The following is a 20,520-nucleotide window of genomic DNA, read 5'->3' on the forward strand; positions in this document are numbered from 1 at the left end:
ATACAGTGGACCTATAGACTTTCTTAATTTTATAATTGTAAGTTTGATAATTTGATAATTAAAAGCCAGTTTTTTTATATAATGGTCTTTAATTTGGGATGCTAATTTTAGCATGATTTTTTATATTTATGTTAAGAACTTTGTGCTAGAATATAAAAGTAATATTGCATCCCTTCCATTTAATTCTATCAGCAGCAGAGAATTTCATTGTCTTAACGCTTTATTGATTTTTGAAGACTTATTTTTTTGAAAGGCAGTTACAGAGAGATGTAGAGACAGAGAGAGAGAGGTCTTTCACCTGCTGATTCACTCCCTGATTGTCTCAATGGCCAGATCTGAGACAATCCGAAACCAGGAGCCAGGAACTCCTTCCAGATCTCCCACCTGGGTGCAGGGGTGCAAGAATTTGGGCTATCCTCTGCTGCTTCCCCAGGCACATTAGTAGATAGTTGGATCAGAAGTGGAGCACTTGAGACTTGAACAGGCACACTTATGGGATGAGTGTGCTGCAGGCCAGGGCTTTAACCTCTTGTGCCACAACACTAGCCCCTGCTTTTTGATCACTTAATTAAGGTGATAAGTCAAGATGATCCATTCTAAGGTAATCATTTCCCTACTTTCCTTTTTATGATAAATAATCATTTTGAATGGTGATATTATCAGACTTCTCATTAACAGTTCTATTTATTCAATCATTAATTTATATTAGTATTGACTCCCAAATTCTTACATTATTTAATATTTAATTATGATTTTGATGCTCAAATTCCACAGTGAGTACCTCAAAATTGTCTTCTATGTCCTTTGACAAAAGCCTACCATTTTTTTAAGATTTAAGATTTATTTATTTATTTATTTGAAAGTCAGAGTTACACAGAGAGAGAAGCAGAGAGAGAGGTCTTCCATCCGCTGTTTCACTCCATAATTGGCCAAAACCACTGTAGCTGCACCGATCCAAAGCTAGCAGCCAGGAGCTTCCTCAGGGAATTCCCACATGGTTGCAAGTGCCCAAGGACTTGAGCCATCCTCTATTGCTTTCCCAGGCCATAGCAGAGAGCTGGATAGGAAGTGGAGCAGCCAGGTCTCGAACTGGCACCCATATGGGATGCTGGCACTGCAATGGATACGTTACTCACTACATCACAGAGTCACCCCAAAACCTACCATTTTTTGAGCTTTTCTTTATTTTTCTGGCATGGAATATATTTCAGTCTCATTTTATATTTTGGAAATGAATCATTTCCTCAAGGAGCCCTGAATTGTTTCAGTGGAGAATAAAGCATGACAATGACATTGGCTCTAGATGTGCTTATTGTGGTTGATGTAGAATATAAATATTGTAATAACGATAGTGGTACCTATATATATATATATATATATATATATGAGTATGTTATATATATATATATATACATACTCCTATCTATGTATCCATGTATCCATGTATCTATGTATCTATCTATCTATCTATCTTTCTACATATACATATGTTGATGTAGTGAAATTTCTTAGTTCATGCTGATGTGTCCAAGTTCAGTCCAATGGTGTGGTGTTCCTTTTAATTTTCTACACATCACCCTACTCATCTTTTGTATGTATTCCTTCTGTTTGGACTCTAAAAGGTCAGAAAGACTATCCACTCGCTAAATTTGATGTCTACACCTCACTAATAAGTAAGTAACCAGGTTACTCCACTCAGTCAATAACATCTTAAGCCATTCAGCTTTCCCCTGTGGATGACTTCCTTTCTCAGCTTTATTCTAATGTTCCAGGATAAATAGCTGCTTCCACTTCTGTTATCTCCCCTGCTCAAACTGAGTTTCCTGTGTTATGCCATTTCTAACAGCACTTGCTAGGCTGCATTTGTTTTTGTTTTTGTGTTTGTTTTCCATCCTCACCCTAACTGAGCTTTTCTTCCAGGTGTGTTAGACAACTTTGGCTCCTGATCATTCACCACTCTCTGCACCTGCCTAATAGCTTTGGATTTAAATGTTCAGAAAAAAGAGGAGAAAAAGAAGAAGAACCTCAGTTTATTCTGAAATAATGCACCCCATGTCTATATCTAAAGAATGAGCCAAATATTAAATTTCACACAGACTCTCCCACATAGCATTAAACATTATCGCATATGAGAGAAGACATGAGGTATTCATCTGTGTCTAGTTTATTTCACATAACATAATGAGTACAGAAAATTTAAAAATAGCAACATATATATTGAAGACAAGATCTTCATTTCCAAAAACGGTTCTCTCTAGTTGTCCACATACAAGGTTGTCCAAATTATGGGTTCCAGTAATGGAATGTACAATATGAAACTGGATTATGTTTTGTGCCAGAAAATAAGGAAGATATCAGAAAACAAAGGGTTCATGAGAAAAGTCTCTCAAAAGCCAGTTTAAAGCATCTCTTTGGGCAAAATATGAAACAATTTAAAGAGAAAAATAATAATGACAATGGGTTAAATACACTCATAATAGGAATCCATTATGACATGAATAAATAAAGGAACTGTGTATAAATAATATGGCTGAATACCACAGGAAATTATGGAGCACAGGAAATTATGTGGGGTTAGCTGCTTCACCAGGGAAAAACATAGTATTGTGCTGATTGTGCCACATAGGTGAATTCAAGAGTTTCAGTTACTTCTGTTTCTTTAAGATTTACTTACTTATTTGATAGAGTGAAAAGAGAGAGAGAGAGAGAGAGAGAGAAAGAGAGAGAGAGGGAGATTATTATTATTATTATTTTTTTTTTTAGCCACTGGTTCACTTTCCAAATACCTGTAACACCAGGTCTGGGCCAGGCCAAAACTACGAGCCAGGATTCAATCCAGGTCTCCCACATGGGCAACAAGGCCAAAGTACAAGTTCTGGAGACATCATATGCTACCTCCTGGGTGTGCCTTAGCGGGAGATAAGATTAGAAGCAAAGGAGCCTCTGAACTTGGGTCAGGTACTCTGATACGGGATGTGGACACCCGAAGGGTGTCTTAACCATTGTGCCAAATGCCTACCCAAGTTGTGCTTTCCCTAAGTGACACTGCTAGAGCATTCTCTTTAGCTCTGTCAGATTGATGCTTTTCTAATGCTTTATTATATGCTATGAGGACTAGAAATGTATGACATTTTAGCTCACTATTCCCCTACCACATTCATCTATTCAGAGTGTTGAGATTCACTGATCCTCAAATAAATGCTATTTGGTCTTCAATCACTTACACATCTGATTATGTTCACACAAAAGCAGACAAACACACACACACACACACACACACATATGAAAACCCAAGATCACGAAACAGAGCTTCCTGCTATCATATATACTCAGTCATGTGAGACTTGAATCCAGGTTCTCAATGATGTACCTGTGCATTCAAGCTAACATGTATAACAACAATCATTGTCTTTCATTAATTTTGCCTGAATATCAGTTTTTCTGTTTCTTGATGAGTTTTCCATCTCTATGACCTGCTTAGGGTTTCATTAATAATAGTCCATCTTAATTTTTTTACTACAATATTTTAAGCACATAGATGTCTTATAAAAAATGAAGCCTTATATCAAGTAACAACTTTATATTTTATCTAGATACATGTTAATAATCTCAAGTTTCAACTGGCCTCAACAGGGACATTTTAAAATGCAGCAATATTGTTTATCATTTTTAATGCTGACTCGAGGCTTTGTAAATATAATAGAATTTATGTTTCTGCTACTCAAGCAATGAAAAAATGAGAACAACACACATCTATGCAAATAGACAAGAGGGAAAATCGTGGAACAGTAAAAGATTATGCATAGTTTTGAAATCAGGAGTTGAGTGCTAAAGTTATAAAAAGTCATTGCCTATAAAGTGAAAAGCAACTTATTTTATAGAGCACTTTTAATATGGCTATGAAATATATTGTTACATTGTTGAGTGTTTGTGACTTTGAATGTTTTAATGAAATATACCCAATGTTACTCTTAGCCAGCATGATTAGGGTAGCTAATTTGTTTAATAATGGGACTATTAAGTCAAATACATCCAGTTTTCTTAAATTGAATTATCACAGAGCTTGCATATTATAAACACTTATTGCACTTCACAAGTTACATAATTTTAAAAATAAAGAATCATACTACAGAAAATAAAACTTGAAATGAAGCCAAGTGATTTGTTGCAATAAATTCTAGTTGGAGATTGCATACATGAGCAAAATACTTTTAAATATAGCATCTGCCTATTTTAGAATTTTGCTTGTTCTGTGATTTATTTTAAACTATTTGATTGAGAGTTAAGATAGTATGATCCCCCCAAGGATAATTGTATACATAAAAATGATTTTTAGGACAGAGCATCACACTCACTCCTTTCTACACTAATTCTATCCACCCATGTTGGTAATCAGTTTAGTTTCTGATGTATCTATTCTTTTTGTAAAAATATGCAGATAAATGAATGTTATCTGTTTTCTCTTTTCACCCAAGATAAAACAGCATGCTCTATATTCTATTTTTTCACTATCAAAATAAGCTTGTGTAGACATATTTCCCTCTTGCTGGCAAAGATTAACTTGAAAATTGAAGCATTTTCAATTCTGTAGATGTTGACAGACAATTTTGTATTCCACAAAGTTAAAATATCTTGCATTTATAAGGAAATTTATAAAAATGCCTGGTTTCCAATTTAATCTACTTTTGAGCTTATATTTGTCATTCAGTTTAGCTATTATTATTGGTCAATTATGAGAAAGAGTTGCTCAGGATATTTTTAAATTCATTCCTTTTATTATATGTGAAGTTGAAAAATCTACATTTACAATCAATTTTTATATCTTCTTTGTGAATTATATAGACCCCCAATTCTTTTGCAAGATTTCTAGTCATCCCTTCTGGCCTGCACACATGTTCATATGTTAACATACTAAGATTTTTCTAACACTGAAATGAACTTATATCCTTGGGATTGATCTTTGTTTGCATTTTGTTGCATCGTTTTCATATTACAATATTTCACTTTGTTTGCACTTTATTTAGGAATTTTATTTTGACATTATTAATGACATTGGTTTGTAATTTGCTTGCTTATATGCTATTATTCATGGCTTAGTTACCCTTGTCATACTGATTTCAAAGTGCAAATTTGTAAATTCCCCCTATTCCTGGTACTTTGGAATAATGAACATGTTATTGAGGCTATATGACTACTAAATATTCTGTATGTATGCTTGTTAAACTATGGGTCATAAATATTATTTTCTTTTTAGGTTGTTGAAAATTAATTCCATTATTTTATTTTTATTACAACTTTATTTATATGTTTCAGGCTGTAAATCATCATATGATTATTACTGTAAGTGTATATTATAAATATAAAATGTATTATATTCATTACTTATTTTCTCTCATTCCTGGGTCATTTAACTTGTTTAAAAAATTAAGAAAATTATCTTTTGAAAATTGTTTATATGTACTTTAGATGCAATTAGTATGATCAGACATTTTCTCTGTAAGGAATTAGCTCTTGGTTTATGAACTAAATTGATTTTTTTGTGGATATGTTATTTGTGCTTCCAAATAAAGTGTATTTTCTGTAATGGTGGCAAAATTTAACATCTTCCTTAAGATCTACTTACTTTTACCTTTTGAAGATTTATTTTTTTATTTGAAAAAGTTACACAGAGAGAAGGAGAGGCAGAGAGAGAGAGAGAGAGAGAGAGAGAGAGAGAGAGAGATTCTTCCCTCCACTAGTTCACTCCCCAGACAGCCGCAACAGCCAGAGCTGTTGATCTGAAGACTGGAGCCAGGAGTTTCCTCTGGGTCTCTCATGTGGGTGCAGGGGCCCAAGGATTTGGGCCATCTTCTACTGCTTTCCCAGGCCACAGGAGAGATCTGGATCAGAAGTGGAGCAGCCGGGAATCCAATAGGCTCCCATATGGGATGTTGGAACTGCAGGCCATGGCTTCACCGGCTCCACCAATGTGCTGACCCCAAAATAGTGTTTTAAAAATTATCTTAATACCTTTGTCTCTCTTTCTCTTTTCATGTGCAATCAATGCATTAAATTTCTAGTTTCAATATCACCCATCCATAGTGTTTTGTTACAGTAACCTAAACATATGAATTGAGAGGAAAAAATGTAATTTGTAGATAGGATACAAACAGGCTTGCAAAGTTAAGACTCCCAAACTGACATGTATCCATCTTGTGAACTACCATACCTACTAAGCAAACAAACAAAAAATCTATCTCCCCTCAATAAGCCAGTTACTGAAATGTCTTCTAGCTGTGTTATCCCTCGAGTTTGAGCAGCAGCCACTAATAAACCTCTGGTCTGTACATTGGCTTTTTTTTTTTTTTTAAGATTTATTTTATTTATTTGAAAGAGTTACAGAGAGAGGTTGAGACACAGAGAGAGGTCTTCCATTTGCTGGTTCACTCCCCAAATGGCCACAACAGCCAGAGCTGTGCAGATCCAAAGCCAGGAGCCAGGAGCTGCTTCTGGGTCTCCCACGTGGGTGCAAGGACTTGAGCCATCTTCTACTGTTTTTCCAGATCATAGAAGAGAGCTGGATCAGAAGAGGAGCAGCCAGGACAAGAACTAGTGCCCATATGGGATGCTGGCGCTTCAACCAGGGTTTTAATCCACTGTGCCACAAAGCCAGCCCCTGCACATTGGCTTTTTGCCAATTTCTATTACAAGAGAATCAAAGAATCTGGGATCAACAACAGTTCTACTGTGCAGAATAATTGAGAATAGTTTATATAGTCACTGTAAATTTAAGCAGAGATATCATACATTTCTACTCTTGAAATGTAAGTTCTGTGGGGCCGGCACTGTGGTGCAGTAGGTTAATCCTCTGCCTGCGGCACCAGAATCCCATATGGACACTGGTTCTAGTCCCTGCTGCCCCTCATCCAATCCAGCTCTCTGCTGTGGTCTGGGAAGTCAGTAGAAGATGGCCCAAGTGGTTGGGCCCTGCACCTGCGTGGGAGACCTGGAAGAAGTCCCTAGCTCCTGGCTTCAGAAAGGTGCAGTTCTGGCTGTTGTGGCCATCTGGGGAGTGAACCAGCGGAGGGACGACTTCTCTCTCTGTCTCCCCCTCTCACTGTCTGTAACTCTACCTCTCAAATAAATAAATAAACATCTAAAAAAAGAAATGTAAGCTCTGTATAGTGAATTAGTTGTAAAAATACACTGTGTAAATTGAGTAAGGGAAGGGAATGAAGCAAACATTGGAAAAACCTGAGAAACTGCACAGCCAGGTGATAAGTGTCAATATCAATACAGAGACATCATGTGAATATTATGTCTTCCTGGTATTATGTGGTGAAAAACTGTATTATTTAAAATATACCATTTAGTATCTTAATACTCACTTGAGTTCCTGAAAGCATTTAGGTTTCAGTAGACACACATAGCAAACAAAAATTACTTATCAAGTATAGAAGTCTTTTTTAGGTCATTAGGAAAATAGAACTTTTACTTTGACATTATGCTTATTAGAGCTCCCTTAATATGGAATACTTGTCCTTCATTTCACAGTTTTTTACTCACAAACATCTTCCAATTCTGCATTATTCATTAAAGATGCTTCAGCTTTTAAATGTATAATGCCGGTCTAACATTACATAAAGGTAGCATTTTATCTGAAGTAGCTATTTCAAAAAGAGTTGTTCATAGGGCAGGCAAGTAACTTTCAGATATTCAGGTGGAAAAGAAATGATCTAAGAAGAGAAAAGAGTAGTACTGTAAAACATTATTTAAAAGATATATTTCAGAAATATACAGCAGGAAAAAATCTCAAAAACATGTAAAAGTCCTGCCATTGTCCGTTGTTCTCATTTTTTCTACTTAGGAAATACACGATAGAGAATAGAAGGCACCAAAAGAGAAAATGTGAGCCTTGAGTTGCTTTGAATTTGTATGTCCTTATAGTGTAAGGTCACCACCTTCCACATGCTTTTGGGAAGAAACTCTTCTTAGACATTGGCTCCTGTAAAATTATCCAATGTCTTTTATCTTTACATTTACCTATATGTAATGATTTACAAACCGTAGAGTCAATCTCTATATCCATGATCGGTTGAAATATCTCACATAACCTGCAATACTGAAAGAGTCTCACAAGGAAGAAAGATCGAAACAGTAAACTGCACATTGCACACACGCACACACACACAAACATATCTTCACTCAAAATTATCTAAGAAGTTTAAATCATTTCAATTAATAAAATTATCTATGAATAACTTATAAGTTATAAAAATATCTAATAAATTCAACACAATAGTAATCACACTCAATGAATTTGAATCAAAATAGCAAAAGAGACATTTAAAAATCATAAATCTCAGATATATAATTTAAGCTATACAGTGTTGAGTCTGCCATTGTGATGTTGTGGGTTAGCTGCTGCCTGCAACACCAGTGTTCCATATTGGGTAGCTGATCCGAGTCTCAGTTGTTCCACTTCTGAGTCAGCTCCCTGCTAATGTGCCTGGGAAAGCATCAGAAGATGGCCCAGATACTGGTGATTTGGGCAATACACATATGAATTTCCAATCCAGTATTTTGTTTCCCAAAGACATAGAAATACTTAGTGGAGACTAGCATTGAGTGCATATAGGAACAAAATTTACTTAACAGTGAAGGAATTAACACACATTTATGGACCACTCCACTCAGAGAAATACCTGTCAGGAGTGAGTCAAAGGGTTGCCCATAATGGGAGAGAGGGAAATGATGAACAATGTACCTCTATGCAAAAATGGGAGAGGTTTGTCCAAGTGGTCTGCATTGGAAAGAAAATTCTCTCCTGCTTTCCACCTCTTTTTATAAAGAATGGGGTGGCATCACAATTGGATATAGAAATGTGGTGAGCATGTGTCCAGGTGCAGGATTTGACCAGTGAATCCTGTTTTGGTAGGAATATCAAACTGACAAAGCGATAGGATGACATTTGTGGGGTACAAGAGCGCCAGAGTTTCAGGTCACCTGGATTTAACTAACGGCATATTTACACCATATCATTCCTCTTAGAGATTTTTCACCCCCTAATTTTTAGAGGTGCTGAAAGATGATTATCCATGTGTATCTACTTCCTTCTGATCAAGATCAAAAGCGTTTCCTATCTCATCCCAAGTACGAAAATCTATACTTATTTCATCTAATGGGTCCATGAACCAGAAGATTTTCATCAGTTGTTGCCAACTGTGGCCCCTGCATGGTCATCATTATTTTAAGAATCTTTTGAACTCATAAATAAAATGTAGTTATAGGGGTTCAGCATGAGAAGTTAACACAAAGAGACCCCTGTGTTGATTGAAAAGCTAACACACTTACTTGCAATATCAGTAACCTGGAGCTCCTGACATGAGAAACCTAGTGTCTGGAAGACTTCTGAGTTCTCCGGAATCATCAGTCTTGGGACAAGCCCATGAGTGATGTGGGAGTCCTTTTCTCCATTAAGATAAATGGACAATTCTTCTTCCAGTGATCACTCATTTTTCCAGTGGGGACATGAACCTATTGGTCCTACAGGGAAGACCGCTTTTTTTGTCTGTGTCTTAACTTTCCAGAGACACTCTCATGGGTGATTTTAAGCTAGAACAGAACAGAACACCTCTGTGCTGATTCTGAGGTCACTGGGAAAAGTTTAAAGCACTTTCTACCCCATGAGTCTGTTGCCTGAACTGCTTCTCACACGGGGATACTCTTTCCTCTTCATCTCTGTCTCTATTTCTGAAGGGCCAGAGTAACTATGTTTTGAAAAAGTGCCTCCATTCGGAAAGGCAGGCCGGACTTCCCATAAAAGCAGCTTCACTCTGGGGAAACCAAAAGTTACAATGGAACAGCTTGCTAGTGTTCACCATATAAGGAAATCCCTTAAGTCTGACACAATCAGGAACAACTGTGTTCGATCAGCAAGTACCAGAGGTGACCCTAGCCAATCCACTGTTACTCCACACCCCTTGATGATGTAACCCGGCTTTAAAAGAGGCTCCCAAGCATGGCTTGGGGCCCTCCCCTGCCCTCTGGTGTGCGATTGAGTAGACGGGTCCTTGCTGCAGCTTGTACTTCCGAAATAAACCTTGCTCTTGCATTTTGGTGTGTTCAAGTCTCTGGTAGCATTCAGGGGTCTGACGATCTGGGCACAACATTTTGGGGGCTAGTCTGGGATCCCTAAAAGCCCCGCAGTGACTTCGGCCCCGAAGGTTCGCTCCAGTCGACTGGGTGAATTCGTTAGTATCTGTGTTGTCCGAGTGTATTTGATTGTAATCTGTTCTGTAGCGCAGCCATCGCATCTGAAACCAAGGGTCTTGCCGGAGTGGATGCACTTGGGGAGCAACCCTGGAGGAAATGGGAGACGTCCCACTTCCTCTTCTGGGCAAGGATTCCGATCTTGGAATCCTCCAGTCTGGGACCTGGTAAGGTCCAATCTGTAACTCTGGGGGCGAAGAAGAAACTTGGCTGCAGCTGCAGTTTTCGTCTCATCCGTATGGTCTTGGGTCTCCTTCAAACTCCCGGAGGTTTGCCCTCGGAGCAATTGAGACCAGTTAGGGCATCGAATCAGTCTGCAGAAATTTGTTACGGGCCCAGTGTCTGGTTGTCTTTTTGTTAAGTAGTGTTTGTCTTGTGTTACTTCTGTTGACGACTGACTTATTGGGACAGAAAAATGGGGGCGACTCCTTCATCTCCATTGGACCTCACTCTAGCACACTGGAAAGATGTTAAAAAGGTGGCCCATAACAACAGTGTAAATGTTAAGAAAAACAAGTGGGTTAGTTTCTGCACCTCGGAATGGCCCACTTTGGATATGGGCTGGCCCTGAGGAGGAACATTTAATTGGACTATTATTTCTTTTTTTCTTTCTTTCTTTTTTTTTTTTTTTTTTTTTTTTGACAGACAGAGTTAGACAGTGTGTGAGAGAGAGGAGAGAGAAAGGTCTTCCTTTTTCCATTGGTTCACCCCCAAATGGCTGCCACGGCCAGTGCGCTGCGCTGATCCAAAGCCAGGAGCCAGGTGCCTCCTCTTGGTCTCCCATGTGGGTACAGGGCCCAAACGCTTGGGCCATCCTCCACTGCCTTCCTGGGCCACAGCAGAGAGCTGGACTGGAAGAGGAGCAACTGGGACAGATTCCAGTACCCCAACCGGGACTAGAACCCAGGGTTCCAGTGCCGGAGGCAGAGGATTAGCCTAGTGAGCCATGGCACCAGCCTGTAACCAGCTTTTAAACATCCTTTTCACCACGGAGGAGGGGAACCAGATTCTGCAGGCAGCCCAAAAAGCAGTGCAGGACTGACTGGGGCCCCTTTGACAGATCCGGCAACCATTAGTGCTTATTTCCCCGCCACCCGCCCCAGTTGGGACTATAATACAGCGCAAGTTAAGGAGAGACTCCAAGTCTATTGCCAGGCTCTGTTGGCTGGTCTCAAAGTGGCAGCATGCAAGCCGACCAATATGGCCAAAGTTTATGATATCACACAGGGAGCAGATGAGAGGCCCATGGCCTATCTAGAATGGCTGTTAGAGGCTTTTCACCGATATACACCCTATGACCTTGAGGCAGAGGAATCTGCCCAAATGATAATGTTTGCATACATCAATCAGGCAGCACCAGACATCAAAAAGAAATTATGGGATATGTACTCTTTAGAATACTATACCGCAGTAAGAAACAACGAAATCCAGTCATTTGCAACAAAATGGAGGAATCTGGAACACATCATGCTGAGTGAAATAAGCCAGTCCCAAAGGGACAAATACCATATGTTCTCCCTGATCGGTGACGACTGACTGGACACCAAGAGGGAAACCTGTTGCAGTGAGGTGGACACTATGGGAAACGGTGGCTTGATCAGCATAGCCCTGACTGTTAATGAACAACTTAATACATTATCCCTCTTAGTAGTTTTTTTTATCTGTTCTACTTAATATGACTGGTTTAGATCTGTAATTGATGCACAGTTATTCTTAAGTGTTGAAAATTAACTGAAATGTGATCCCTGTTGAACATGGTGGTGGGAATGGGAGAGGGAAGAGATGTATAATTTGGGACATGCTCAGGCTGACTTGCCCCAAGTGGTGGAGTTGGAAGCATACCAGGGGATTCCAATTCAATCCCATCGAGGTGGCATGTACCAATGCCATCTCACTGTTCCAGGTGATCAGTTTCAGTTCACAGTTGGTCATGGTGAAGGGACTGGGAGTCAAAGGGAGCACATAGACAAATCTAGTACCTGCTAACGCTAACTGATGGAGTAAATAAAGGGGAGAGTGATCCAACATGGGAAGTGAGATACTCAGCAGACTCATAGAATGGCAGATGTCCTAAATAGCACTCTGGCCTCAGAATCAGCCCTAAAGGCATTCGGAGCTGGCTGAAAAGCTCATGAGAGTATTTCAGGCATGGAAAGCCAAGACACTCTGGCAAAAGATCTCTGCGAGTGAGATCCCAGTGGAAAGAACAGGTCATCAAAGAAGGAGGTACCTTTCTCTGAAGGGAGGAGAGAACCTCCACTTTGACTATGACCTTGTCTAAACAAGATAAGAGTCGGAGAACTCAGATGGCTTCCATAGCCTTGGAAACTCATGACTGGAGCATATGGAGATTACTGATGCCATAGACAAGAGTGTCAATTGGTAAAGTCAACAACAGGAGTCACTGTGCACTTACTCCTCATGTAGGATCTCTATCCTTAATGTGCTGTGCATTGAGATTTAATGCTATAACGAGTACTCAAACAATATATTTCACTTTGTGTTTCTATGGGGGTGCAAACTGTTGAAATCCTTACTTAATGCATACTAAACTGATCCTCTGTAAAAAAAAAAAAAAAAAAAAAAAAGAAAGAAATTATCAATTCCCAACTTGACTCTCACTGGGATTAAACATGACAATAGGTCTGCTCTGATTTCATCATCATTTAAAAAATCATCTATTATTTTTCACTTTATGTTTCTGTGTGGGAGCAAACTGTTGAAATCCATACTTAATGTATACTAAGCTGATCTTCTGTATATTAAGATAATCGAAAATGAATCTTGATGTGAATGGAAGGGGAGAGGGAGTGGGAATGGGAGGGTTGTGGGTGGGAGGGACGGTATGGGGGGGAAGCCATTGTAATCCATAAGTCGTACTTTGGAAATTTATATGCATTAAATAAAAGTTAAAAAAAAAAAAAAAAAACTACAGTCTCTAGATAGGTTAGGTGAAAAATGCCTTTGAGAACTAGTGGCCATGGCAGAGAAAGTTTTTAACAAAAGAGACAGGAGAACAAAAAGAAGAAAGATGAGAAAGGAGACAGGAAAAGAGCTTAGTGAGACTCCTAGCACAGCAACAGGCACAACACCAGGAGGAATTATGTGAGATTCTCATTGCCACTGGCCCTGGAACAACTAAGCTGCCTCTAGGGGAGGACAAAGGACCACAATGCCACAATTCTAAGGTGGGGAGAAACCAATGTGCCTATTGCAGGGAGGAAGGTCACTGGGTCAAGGATTGCCCCCTGAAAAAGGGGTGGCCCCAGCCAGCTCAGGTCCTCCAGGCAACCCTGGAGGAAGACAGTGACTAAGGGAGACAGGGCTCAGACCCCCTCCCTGAGCCTAGGGTAACCCTAAAAGTGGAGGGAAAGCCAGTAAAACTCATGGTAGACACAGTAGCTGAAAACTCTATTCTCTTAACTTCTGGAGGGCCCATGTCTGACAAAACAACATGGGTCCAAGGGGCCATGGGCACCAAGCCCTATAAATGGACTACCCGGAGAATGGTGGATTTGGGAGTGGGATGGGTAACCCACTCATTCCTGGTCATACCTGAATGCGCCTACCCACTGTTGGGCTGTGATCTCTTATCTAAAATGAAAGCTCAAATTCACTTCTCAGACCAAGGAGAATGACTCCTCCATGGTGATGGGCAGCCAATTCAGGTGCTCATTACAAATGATTTAACTGAAGAATGCCAACATCACCAGAAGCGCACTGTCCTGGAGACAGTTATAGAAAAATGGCTCCAAGGATTTCCATTAGCGTGGGCCAAGACCAGGGGTATGGAACTGGCCAAACACCGACCCCCAGTGTATGTAGAGCTCAAAGCAGGTGTCGACCCTGTAAAGGTCCGCCAGTATCTGATGCCACTACAGGCAAAGGAGGGAATAACTCCTCACATCAGGAGGTTGCTAAAATTGGGGGTCTTAAAGCCCGTGCAGTCTGCTTTGAACACCCCCTTGCTCCTAGTGAAAAAGCCACACTCCAATGACTACCGGCCAGTCCAGGACTTGTGAGAGGTAAACAAGAGGGTAGTAGACATTCATCCTACAGTCCCAAACCCTTACACTCTCCTAAGTCCTCTGCCTTCAGATCGGAAGCGGTACACCGTCCTGGACCTAAAGGATGCCTACTTCAGACTGCCATTGGCTCCCAACAACCAAACGTACTTTGCTTTCGGGTGGCAGGACCCCGAGATCAGAATCAGTGGCCAGCTAACTTGGACAAGACTGCCCCCAAGGATTCAAAAATTCACTGACCATATTCGATGAGGCCCTACGTGAAGATCTGAGTGAGTATCAAACCCTAAATCCTAATGTAAGCCTGTTACAGTATGTGGATGACCTGTTGATAGCAACTGCAGACCGGGAAACCTGCCTGAGAGGAACTGAAAACTTATTGCAAACTTTGGGAAACTTGGGATACGAGCCTCTGCCAAAAAAGCTCAGATTTGCAGATCTAAGGTGACATACTTGGGATACCTGTTTGAAGATGGCCAGCAGTGGCTCTCCAATGGGGCCACGGAAAAGACCAGTAGCCAACTTGTCAAAAAAACTGGATCCGGTAGCTGCCAGATGGCTTCCATGCCTCCACATCATAGCTGCGGTGGCCCTCTTGGTGAAGGACGCTGATAAATTGACTCTGGGACAAAATTTGACTGTGGGCACCCCTCATGCCTTGGAGGGCGTCCTCAAAGAACCGCCAGACTGGTGGCTAAGTCATGAGAGGGTTACTCATTATCAAGCCCTGTTACTTAACCCCTCTAGAATAACTTTCCAGGTTCTCACATCTCTCAACCCAGCCACGTTGCTACCGGATCCTGCGCTGGAGACTCCTCTCCAAGACTATGCTGGAATACTGGCCTAGGCTCACTGCGTTTGACCAAACCTGAGGGACACTCCGAACCCAACGCAGAAGCCACATGGTTCACTGACGGCAGCAGCTTCATGTGGGATGGCCAGAGGTGTGCGGGGCAGCAGTCACCACCACCACTGAAACCATCTGGGCAGAACCCTTACCCTCGGGGACATCGTCCCAAAGGGTGGAACTAATTGCCTTAACAATGGCCCTTAAATTAGGCAAAAACAAAAAGTTAAATGTCTACACCGATAGCAGGTATGCCTTCACCACCACCCATGTCCACGGGGCTATTTATCAGGAAAGGGACCAGCTGACTGCAGAAGGAACGACTGTCAAAAATAAACAGGAGATCCTGAGTCTCCTCTCAGCCCTATGAGGGCCCAAGAAACTGGCAATCATTCATTGCCCAGGCCACCGAATATGCTCAGGATCTGCCCAGGTATGGATTTCCCACCATGATTGGGTCAGATAACGGCCCGGCATTCATCTCGCAGGGAAGCCAGGGAATAGTCACTGCACTAGGGGCAGATTGGAAATTGCATTGTGCATACCGGCCCCAAAGCTCAGGACAGGTAGAAAGAATGAACAGAACTCTAAAAGCGACCTTAATTAACTGGCTTTAGAGACTGGTGCGGACTGGGTAACTCTGCTTCCCTTTGCTCTATTCCGGTTAGAAATTCCCCCTACCAGCTAAGCCTTACTCCTTTTGAAATTATGTATGGTAAACCCCCTCCCCTAATACCTAGTTTACAGTCTGACTTGATTGCTACTTTAGATGATCAGGATTTCCTGAACGCTGTGTGTCGGCTCCAACTTACCCACCAGGATATTTGGCCTAAATTAAAAGCTGTATATGACACTGTTTCTCCCCTTACCCCTCATAGATTCCGACGGGGGGATTGGGTTCTGGTTCGGAGACATCATCGCAAGACTCTCGAGTCTTGATGGAAGGGCCCTTTCATCGTCCTCATGACAATTCCCACGGCTTTCAATGTAGGCAGGGTCGCCGCATGGATCCACTACTCTCATGCCTGGCTGACAGACCCATCCGCTCCTCTGACAACGGAGCCCGAGGACACACCTGGAACATCCTCAAACATCCGTCCAGCCCACTGAGACTCAAATTGCGCAGAGATGGGGCCCGATCCCCAAACCCTTCCAGCTAGCTTTGATTTTGCTTTTGCTCTTGCTCATGCTCTTCTTTTCCTTCTGTCAAGCTTCGGCTGTAAGTAACCCTCATCAACCATACCGGTGGGTGCTGAGTAGACACTGCAAAGTCCTACAATCATCGACTGGACTACTTGGTGGGCTGGTGACAACGTTCTTTGTAATGACCCTTTGTGCTCTGGCTCCTCTCAGTCACTGCTGAAATGCTAGGGACTTTTATATTTGCCCTACTTCAGGACCAACGTACTGTAACAATCCCGGTCACTATTACTGTGCCTATTGGGGGTGTGAAACAATAGCATCTATCTAGATACTAAAACCAGGAAAAGATTCAAATATCAAGGTACAATGGTGGCCGGAAAATTGTAGACCTGACAGCCCTTTCGGGAGTGGCAGATGGGTAAAAAATCATAAGGTCAACAACTAACTATGTGAACAAATCCAAATTAATATAACCAACCCCAGTGACCCTAACTGGACCTATGGAAGGAGCTGGGTGTTAGATATTATATGGAAGGAACAGATCCGGGAGGGATATTTTCCATTCAGAGGTTTTCAGCAGAGGAGTCAGTGGCCTTAGGCCCCAATCAGTTAGTAAATCCTCAACCAACCCAAAAACCGACCCCTAGTACGACGGGCCCCATTATTGCCTCTAAACCCAATGCAATAAGTCCTACCATTTCCTCTGGACTCAGAGGGGTTACTAATGCCCCCAAACCCTGACCTCAATTTTCTGTAAAACACCCGCTGTTAGAGTTGCTTGCCCAATCTTTCCAGGTCCTAAATGCTACCAACCCAAATTTAACAATGGCTTGTTGGCTCTGCTATGATATAGTTCCTCCCTATTATGAAGTTTATGCGGTCACTGCCATGTTTTCTAACACTACCTCCTCTGTTAACTGTAGATGGAAAAGCCGTAATCAGGGTTTAACTTTGGGACAGGTTACGGGGGAGGGACTCTGCTTGGGACAGGTCCCCACAGCAAAAAAATCTCTGTAACTCTACTCTTAAGGTGTATCCAGCAAACCAGTATATCATACCTCACAATGACACCTGGTGGGTTTGTTCTACCGGCCTTACCCCTTGTGCCCATCTTCAGGTCCTAAACCAGACTGATTATTTCATACTTGCTAGATTGGTCCCCAAAATTATATATTATGCAAATAGTGAATTCTTACATAGGGTCCAGGACAAACAGCAAATGTTTGGAAACCACAGATATAAAAGGGAGCCTATAACTGCCCTAACTCTAAATTTACTGATAGGAGCCAGCCTGGGGGGGGGGGGGGGCTGGGCACTGGGGTATGGGCCCTAGTAACCCGAAATCAGCATTACTCCAAATTAAGGGCAGCTATAGATATTGACATAGAACACATAGAAAACTCCATTACCCATTTAGAACGATCCCTCTCATCTCTGGCTGAAGTTGTGTTACAGATGCGGCAGGGATTCGACCTAGTGTTCTTGCAACAACGTGGGTTGTGCACTGCACTGGGGGAAGAATGCTACTTTTACGCCTATCACTCAGGCCTTATAAAGGATAACATGGCTAAAGGCAGGGAAGGGCTGGCAAAATGGAAAAAAGAATGGGAAGCCTCTCTTGGTTTAATTTATCTCCAAGGGCCCCTTGTTCTCCTAATTCTAACCTTAACCTTTGGCCCTTACATTATCAACAGACTTGTGCAGTTCATGAAACAGAGTTTGGGTACCATTCAGTTAATGGTCCAACGGTCCCAATATAAGTCTTTAAATACTACTGAAACTTACGAAATGTCAGTCCACAACCCATGATTGTGTCTTTAAATATGCAAAAAATCAAGGAGGGAATGAAGGGCTGGAGTAACTATGTTTCGAAAAAGTGCCTCCATTCCCAGAGGCAGGCCCAACTTCCCATAAAAGCAGCCTCACTCTGGGAAATCGGAAAGTTACAATGGAACAGCTTGCTAGCTGGGTCTGACCCAATCAGGAACTACCGCGTTCGAGTGTTCGATCAGGAAGTATCAGAGGTGACCACTGTCACCCCACAACCCTTGATGACGTAACTGGGCTTCAAAAGAGGCTCCCAAGCATGGTTTCCTCACCCAGCCGGCTTCAGGGTTCACTACTGTTTGCAATAGGTCTCCTCTCAGATCTAAAACAACTACCTAGTGCAACAAATATTGGGGAGTGAAGCTTTTACTGCCCCACCTAAGGTATATGCCCCTAGGGGGCACTATTGTGATTAAGTTTCCACTAAACCTTAAAGGAGGCATTTGCCCTGCACTACTCAATACTTTTTTTTTTTTTTTCCCCAGCACCACAAATATGTTTGCGCAGATGTGTCTAGGGTATCCAAGCCATAGGAGTCCTTAAACCCAAACACTGAGTCCACCTTCTAGGGTGGTACCGGCTTTCAAGTATCTTCAAATATCAGAAGCTACAATCATGTCAGGAAGCAGATACCAGCCAGATTGTAAACTTGCCATCCTCATGGCTACTATTCATCCTAGAGCAGAGAGGTTGCAGGGACCATCAAGCCCACACTAGACTGAGTCAGCTGGCTACTGCTCCTAAAACAGCAGGCGCCAGCCTACTGTGCTGCACCAGAAGAGCTGACCCTACCTGGATAGCGCAGGAAGTACTAACTGGAGGAAGTGGCAAAAGTAGCATCTAGATAACAGGAAATGGCTCTTCACTCCCCCTCTTTCTATTCAGCAAAGGTAAGGAGTTAAGAAGCAACACATGGGGCTAAACAGTATGGAGAACAGAGCTGGGTCAGCCACATGTTTTCCAGGAATTGTTGCTCACTGCAAAGTGTTGACGGGTCCCACAGTAAACATTTGTTCTAGAAATACATTGCCACCAGACAAGGAGCACTTGACCACAATGTTTCCAGTCTAGGGCTGGTTCCACAAATTACCAAACATTCCCACTGCTTATCTTTAGCCTTAGTATTTCCAGCCTTCAGTCAGACTACAGTTGCCAAGATAAAGAGGAAAAAATGGACAGATTTGCATTTCAGATCTCATCCAAGTTTCAAAAAAAAGAGAAGAAAAATCAAACTGACCAAGTAGTTTCTCCTAGCCACAAAAACATTGTGATTGAAGGGGAAATGGAGTTTACTCAACCACTGCTGTTTGTGGTGTTACACTGTTCCAAGTATTTCAAACTCCTTGCTGACTCACCAATATGATGTGGGCAATGAATATATTAATTCCCAGTGCAAGGTTTTGCCTCTCACATAGATAGAAATACTAAGCAGAGGCTAATATTGCTTGCAAGAAGAAACAGAATGTAGTTAATATTGAGGCAATAAACATACATTCATTAAAATGTGAGTTGCAGAGAAATACCCCTAGTGAGTGGGCCAAAGAGTTGCCTATAAATTAGAGAGAGAGAAAAAAAAATAAAAATAGTCCATTACAGGAGAGCTGGAACATTTCATCTGAAGGCAGAAGGAGTTTATCCAAGAGCAGCCCATGGTGGAAGGAGAGCTTTTGCCCTCCTTCCATGTCTTCTTAAAAATAAGTGAATGATACTCCAATTGTATTTACAAATGATGTGGGGTCTCAGATGCATTATGAGAATAAGGGCATATTGACTTAACAGTTAAAGAGATAGGGTTAGTATAAAACAAGAGCTTGCCTCCTGGAAGACTAGATCTGGATCCAGAGAGACCAAAAACTTTTGCAGATCCATACCCCTTTTATTTTCACCGCAGCTCTGGGTATACACAGCAAAACATATCTGCTTGTATAACAGAGTTATGTCAGTTCTGAGACTGCCAGTTACTATGGCACTAGTTACCATAGAAGCAGAGGTGGGGATAGCAGTGTGAGGATCTGATAATCTGCACTTTATCAACACTTCTCTCCTTCAGGTTTCATCAACTCACAATCTTCATGTACATTATCTTCTAGGAAGGTCTCTGTGCATGGAACAAGCATGGAGTGTGGACCATTGCATCCATAGGTCACAACAGTGATACAACTATAGCAATAAGCTACGAGTGAGCACACAGTAAGGAATACAACAATCAAACTTGAGCACCATCCATTTGTTAGGGATACCTACAGATCTTGGAGGGAGTTCCCAGTCAGCTGGTTGACATACAGCATTTCTCGTGTATTAGCAGAAATGGATTGGGTTGGGCATCTGAGTTATATACCTGGCATTCAATATTTAGTATGGCATGTATGCCACCTTGGGCTACTGTAAAGATGTTTAAGCAATGCAATTTTGTCAAAAAAACCTTTC

The 20,520-nt window shown here is 41.4% G+C and overlaps 1 pseudogene; it reads left to right on the forward strand.

Annotated features, from left to right (window-relative positions):
* Nucleotides 1-13,637: 13,637 nt before the first annotated feature.
* On the forward strand, nt 13,638-16,233 carry LOC138843637 (uncharacterized; annotated as a pseudogene).
* The last annotated feature ends 4,287 nt before the right edge of the window (nt 16,234-20,520 follow it).

The sequence above is a fragment of the Oryctolagus cuniculus genome, chromosome 9, assembly GCF_964237555.1.
Source record: "Oryctolagus cuniculus chromosome 9, mOryCun1.1, whole genome shotgun sequence".
In the NCBI taxonomy this organism is placed as follows: domain Eukaryota; kingdom Metazoa; phylum Chordata; class Mammalia; order Lagomorpha; family Leporidae; genus Oryctolagus; species Oryctolagus cuniculus.